Source organism: Chiloscyllium plagiosum, chromosome 12 (genome assembly GCF_004010195.1).
Source record: "Chiloscyllium plagiosum isolate BGI_BamShark_2017 chromosome 12, ASM401019v2, whole genome shotgun sequence".
In the NCBI taxonomy this organism is placed as follows: domain Eukaryota; kingdom Metazoa; phylum Chordata; class Chondrichthyes; order Orectolobiformes; family Hemiscylliidae; genus Chiloscyllium; species Chiloscyllium plagiosum.
In genome coordinates, this window is record NC_057721.1 from 81,739,034 (window position 1) to 81,746,047 (window position 7,014).

Consider the following 7,014-nt stretch of genomic DNA (forward strand, 5'->3'; position numbering starts at 1 on the left):
GAGTAAACCGGTTGATGTGGTGTATATGGATTTCAGCAAGGTGTTCGATAAGGTTCCCCATAGTAGACTATTATACAAAATGCTGAGGAATGGGATTGTGGGAGATATAGCAGTTTGGATCAGTAATTGGCTTGCTGAAAGAAAACAGAGGGTGGTGGTTGATGGAACATATTCATCTTGGTGTCCAGTTACTAGCAGCATACCGCAAGGGTCGGTGTTGGGTCCAATGCTGTTCGTCATTTTTATTAAATGACCTGGATGAGGGCTTAGGAGGGTGGATTAGTAAATTTGTGGATGACACTAAGGTTGGTGGAGTTGTGGATAGTGACGAAGGATGTAGTAGGTTACAGAGAGACATAGATAGGATGCAGAGCTGGGCTGAGAGGTGGCAAATGGAGTTTAATGTGGACAAGTGTGAGGTGATACACTTTGGACGGAGTAATCGGAATGCAAAGTACTGGGCTAATGGTAAGATTCTTGGGAGTGTAGATGAGCAGAGAGATCTCTGTGTCCAGGTACACAGATCCTTGAAAGTTGCCACCCAGGTTGACAGGGTTGGTAAGAAGGTACACAGTGTTTTAGCTTTTATTAATAGAGGGATTGAGTTCCGGAACCATGAGGTTATGCTGCAGCTGTACAAAACTCTGGTACACTTGGGAGTATTGTGTACAGATCTGGTCACCGCATTATAAGAAGGATGTGGAAGCTTTGGAAAGGGTGCAGAGGAGATTTACTAGGATGTTGCCTGGTATGGAGGGAAGGTCTTACGAGGAAGGGCTGAGGGCCTTGAGGCTGCTCTCGTTAGAGAGAAGAAGGTTGAGAGGTGACTTAATAGAGACATTAGATAGGGTGGACAGGGAGAGCCTTTTTCCAAGTATGGGGACAGCAAACACAAGGGGACACAAGTTTAAAGTGAGGGGAGATAGGTATAAGACAGATGTCAGAGGTAGTTTCTTTACTGAGAGAGCAGTAAGGGTATGGAATGCTTTGCCTGCAACGGTAGTAGATTTGCCAAGTTTAGGTGCATTTAAGTCGTCATTGGACAGGCAAATGGACGTACATGGAATAGTGTAGGTGGGATGGGCTTCAGATTAGTATGACAGGGCGCGCAACATCGAGGGCCAAAGGGCCTGTACTGCGCTGTAATGTTCTATGTATAAAAGTAGGGCAGTGTTGCTACAACTGTACAAGGCAGTAGTGTGACCACATCTGGAGTATTTTGTACAGTTTTGGTCCCCGTGCTTAAGGAGGGATGTAGTTGATTGAAGGCAGTTCAGAGGAGGTTCACTGGTTTGATTCCAGAGAGGAAGGTCTGTCTTATGAAGAGAGATTGAGCAATTTAGGCCTTTACTCCCTGGAGTAAAGAATGAGAGGAGATTGAATTGAGGGATTTAAGATGCTAAAGGGGATTGATAATGTAGACACAGAGAGGTTGTTTCCTCATGCAGGGCAGTCTAGAATGAGAGGTCGTGGCTTTAGGATAAAGCACTGAACGCACAGCCAGTAGGGAGGCACAAGATCACAACTGGAAGATCAGAGACAGATGTAAGGTTGTCGTGGCCAGAGAAGGTTACAGAAATGGAAAGAGGAACATAGAAATAAGGATATGAATTTGAAATGAAAGTGTCTGGAAGCCAGCACTGTCCCCTGTAGTAATTCACTGGATGTGAAATGCTTTGATGTGCCTCTGAGGTGTGATGAGGTGATCAAATCAATTGATGCCTTTCTCTCTTTCACAGATAATTTCCAACCCGCTGAGTTAATGAACCACTTTCCTTATCCAGCTGCTTTCAACTAGACTGAAGAAGGTTGAGCTGTGCTGTATCGCTCCATTTAACACTAGCTTGGTGAGACCCAACGGAAATGTCAGTTGAAATTTGAAAGGGTTCAGGGAGAGGCTGAACAGGCTGGGGCTGTTTTCCCCGGAGCGTCAGAGGCTGAGGGGTGATCTTATAGAGGTTTACAAAATCATGAGGGGCTTGGATAGAGTAAATAGACAAGGTCTTTTCCCTGGGGTGGAGGAGTCCAGAACTCGAGGCTGCAGTTTTAGGGTGAGAGGGGAAAGATATAAAAGAGACCTAAGGGGCAACATTTTTACACAGAGGATGGTGCGTGTATGGAATGAGCTGCCAGAGGATGTGGTGGAGGCTTGTACAAATGCAACATTTAAAAGGCATCTGGATGGGTATATATATAGGAAGGGTTTAGAGGGATATGGGCCGGGTGCTGACAAATGGGACTAGATTAATTTAGGATAGCTGGTCAGCATGGACGAGTTGGGCTGAAGGGTCTATTTCTATTCTGTACAGCTCTGTGACTCTGTCACTATTCAGCACAGTACAGAAAGCAGCCATGCAACTTCATGTGTGTGACACCTTGCTTCAAATACAAAACCCACTACCCTAGTCTTATCCAGTCAACCAGCCTCCAGCCCCAAAAATAATCCCACTGCCCCAGTCTGTATCAATGCCCTAAGTCAATTCATAATTTGATTTACTTTTTGAAAATTGTGTAGTGCAATGGTGACTCACTCACCTCTTAGGAGAAAATGACGACTACAGATGCTGGAGATCAGAGTCGAAAGGTGTGGTGCTGGAAAAGCACAGCAGGTCAGGCAGCATCCGAGGAGCAGGAGAGTCGATGTTTCAGGAATAAGCCCTTCATCATTCCTGAGGCTGCCTGAACTGCTGTGATTTTCCAGATCCACATTTTTTTGACCCTCATCCCAATTGATTCAGTTTAGGTTTGACTGCACACTGCAACACTATTGGCTTCTCCACCCCCCCTCCCCCCCCACTCCCCCACCCACCCCCGGCCAAACACCTCACCCTAAACACTGGCCATCAACTCTAACTCACTGATATTCACTGGCTAGCCACTCACAGATTAGTGTCCACAGATTCCACCCAAAGCCAATCACCCCATCCACTGAGCCATGGTCAATTTACTAATTTTTGGCCCCACCCTGATGACAGGCTCTAGCCACTGTCCATCTGCTCACCAGTTGCACTCGTCCCCAGATTCACTGAATCTGTTGAGCCAGTCATTCACTGATTTGGACCCAAGATTTTAACTGCTCAGTACTCCCTGAACACCGTCAGGAGACCACTGCATTCCCCATTAGCACATTCTCTCCCTAGTGTCCAGATCACTCTTTCTCCACCATCACTTCCTCCTTCCACCTTGCCCCCATCAGTTCCAGCATCTTTCTGTCTGTCTGCTTCTCTCCTCCCTTCCTTCTTTCTTTGTACTCTTATTTCTGCAGCCTCCCTCCCTCCGTCAGATATTTTTTCTCCTTTGTCTCCTGAACCAGGCAAACCTCTCGGGGTCTCAGTAGCCTCCCCTAGGTTGGCTCCAGAATCCATTCTCTCAACCCCCCCCCACTCCCCGCCAACCACCCTCCCCTTCCCCATCCCCTCATGAAATTCCCAGGCAAAGAGCAACATCACAACTCACTCGGTCCAACAGTGACTGATAGGCAATCACAAAAATAACTGTTCACGCATAATAAATCCAACGAGATATTAGACTTGATATCAATAAGCAGAATGATGAATATTCCCCATCAATACTAATAAATGGCCACTAATACTGAGCAGTGAATGGTACAAATCCCATCGCCTCCTCTTAATGCTCTTGCTCCCTGTACTGTGATTAATTATGCTTCATAAACTCATCCACTATCCCAAATATGAAAATTAATTGTTAAGGAATGTAGAAAAATTGGAAAATCTGGTGCAACAGAAAGTATCCATAATTAACAGGGTTGGCTGGATGTTGGACTGAAAGGTAGAGACACATGATATGCTGCTTAATAAACAGTGCAGCCTCTACTCAGCTGGGGAATGAATTAGACTCTGCAGGGCAATGCTCTGAGCATGAGAATTTCTCAATCCCTTGCAGAATTCATGTTGGAGTGAGCCTCTGTATATTTCTTCTGCTCAGTGATATCTCTGCATGCCAGCTTTCTGCAGTAACGCTGGTAAGTTCGACATCCCTCACCACCTACAGCAACTGGGCAATGTGACTAGAGAAGGCACAAGTGGCATACACTCACACAGCCAGACAGAGAGACAGACGGTCATCTGAAGTCTCTCTCTCTCTCTAACACACACACACACACACACACACAGCCAGACAGTGAGAGACAGACGGACAACTGCAGTCTCTCTCTCTCTCTCTCTCACACACACACCCACCCACCCACACACACATAGACAAGTGCAGTCTCACACACATATGAAGTCACACTGATACACAGTGTCTCTCTCTCACACACACACACACAGTACACTACAGAACCAGACACACAGAGAGGCACAACACACACACACAGAAAATTGCACAGAGGGAGACACAGACATAGAAACACATCAAGACACACAGAGGACAGTAGAGGTCAGACTGAGAAAGACACACACAGACAAACTCAGTGACAGGCACAAAGACAGACAGCCACCGTTTCCCACGCGCTGAGGCAGACAGAGTGACTCACACACACACAGGCAGCCAGACCCATGTGGACAGACAGATACTGACACACACTGACTCCCCCAACACAATCACCTCCCAGTCTCTCTCCAGCTGAACCTCTTGTTAAACTGCCCTCCCTAACCCACTGCTCTGTATTCATTTCCTCTGTTAATTCTGACACAATAATCACTGGCAATGTGATCAAACATCAACTTTACCCGAGAGTCCGCAACAGGGGATTTTTAAATAAAAATTCCAAAGCACTGTGGAAATGAGACAAGTCAAGCAGCAGCATCTCTGCGTTCCTCCCACATTTCCCCAAATCCCTGACCAGTTTTCCAGGGAACTCTGAGCTGCAGAGTAAGCCGGATCCTGTATCAGCTCAGACTGGGGCAGGATCGGACGTATTCCCAACAGGATTCGTTTATAAATTATGCAGCACACACACAAATCCTTTCAGTTTAACAAACGGAGTCCACTACTGACTGGTTTTGCAGCGACAGAGATGGCTCAATCCCCTTCTGTATCTAAAGCAACACTCATTCAGGAACTCGGGAGTCAATGAAACTGTTGCCCAGAAATGTGCACTCCAACAGCACTCTACCTGGGAGGGCACATTGTGCCATTTTGAAGGTGCTGCTGAGCATTCTGGCCACACTCAGATACATCTTCCACAGCCATAAAACAAAATAGAGAGAGAGAGAGTCAGAGCCGGAGCCGTGTGGCCAGTTTGCAAGGCTCTGTGTTCCTGTGGGTAACTCAGGCACCCCTGCCCAGGGTGCAGTGTCCAGATGTTCAGAATCTGGTTTAACAGTGGCTCTGAGATGGGCGAGGGCTCTGTCATTGTCAGGGAGTAGAGACACCTGTAAATATTAAACCAGTTACCCCTGGAGCTGCGGAATGCACTGCTCACACAGAAAGCCTTCTTTAACAAAAAAAAACACTTTTTAACAAAAAAAATGCAGTTTTAAAAAATTTCTTCCAAATGCAGCCTTTTAAAAAATACAGTCCTCGTTTTAAAAACACCTTTCAAATGTACAGCCTTTTTAAACGACACTTTTTTTTAAAAAAATGCAGTGTCTCTTTAAAAATACTTTTTTTAAAAAGTGGTTTCATGAAAAAAAATCAGCAGTTTCATTAAAAAATACAGTCTCTTTCTAAAAGAAATATTTTCTTTAAAAACCACACACACACTGACTGATATATTCCCACAAAATAATTGCAAGTAGCCACTCACCGAATAGGCGCTAGTTCAGATCACTATAATCTGGCCCATTGCAGTCAGTGAGGAGATCTGAGCTGAGGAGAGTGTGTAACTTTTCCCCAGCATAATGGAGCTCAGGAGGCAGGCATCAGACTCTCGCTGAGGGAGCGAGCAGTGAGCTCAGGAGGAGATGCGGTGGAGCCCTGAGACAGTGAGCTGGTGCTGTGCCTCTCGGATCTCCCATTGCAATGCAGCAGTACAGCGCACAGAAAGCACCCACTCTGGCTCAGCCTTTGTCGAGATTGCGCACAGCAACTCAAGAGTGTCTACAGGGTCCTAAAGAGTCACCCCGCCCCAGCTCAACTAGAACTGCATCAGCTATTGGACTGGAAACAGACCCCTCCTCTCTCACAGGTGACTCCTCCAGGCACAAGCTGAGAGTATTCCTGTCTGGTTTCTTTATTTTAACCCCCACACTACCACCTAAGTGCGGTAGTGCTTATTTTTTCCCCCCAGCACCCATGGTGTGTGTGTGCAGGTGTGAGACACAGTGGAAGACACAAAGTGCACCAATCTTTATTCAATTTCCACCACCAGGAAGATAGGAAAACACCCGGGTGGCCAGTGACAAACACTGCCCTTCACATCAAAGGGCAGTGCTGTGTGATGTCTGGTTTCTTTATTCACTGGTGGGGTGTGAGCACCGTCAGCTGGCCCAACATTTCTTGCCCACCCCTAGTCGCCCACAGGAAATGACAACGGCAGAAGCAGCCCTGTCAGACCCTGCAGTGTTCTCCTCACTAACACCTGGGGGCTAGTGCCAACATTGGGAGAGCTGTCTCACAGACTAACCAAGCAACAGTCTGACACAGTCATACCCTACAGCCAATGTCCCAGACCCCACCATCACCATCCCTGAGTCATCGGCAGGACAGACCTGGCAGAGGGGGGTGGCACAGTGGGGCATAGTCAGAAGGGAGTTGCATAGGGAGTCCTCACTCCAGACCCCATGAAGTCTCATGGCTTCGGGTTAAACATGGGCAAGGGTGGTAGGGGCATAGAATGTACTCTGGAATGGGGGGGGGATCAATGCCCATGACTGAGAGTGGCTTGGCAGCAGCACTACTGATCAAGCTGGTCGGGTCCTAAACGATATCACTGCTAGACTGGGTCTGTGGCAGGAGGTGAGGGAAAAACATCCCTGACCTCATCCTTACTAATCTGCTGGCTGCAGATGTATCTGTCCATGACAGTATCAGTAAGAGTAAAAACAATGACTGCAGATGCTGGAAACCAGATTCTGGAATGGTGGTGCTGGAAAAGCACAGCAGTTCAGG

At 47.0% G+C, this 7,014-nt stretch overlaps 1 long non-coding RNA gene across 1 annotated transcript in view; it reads right to left on the reverse strand.

The window, feature by feature from the left end:
* The window catches only part of LOC122555593, a 16,343-nt gene extending 10,364 nt beyond the window's left edge, over positions 1-5,979 (reverse strand). The window contains exons 1-2 of the long non-coding RNA XR_006313315.1: positions 5,711-5,979; positions 5,233-5,242 (exon numbers count right to left, since the gene is read on the reverse strand). This is a non-coding gene — a long non-coding RNA (uncharacterized LOC122555593). The remainder of the gene's footprint in view (positions 1-5,232; positions 5,243-5,710) is intronic.
* Positions 5,980-7,014: the final 1,035 nt, after the last annotated feature.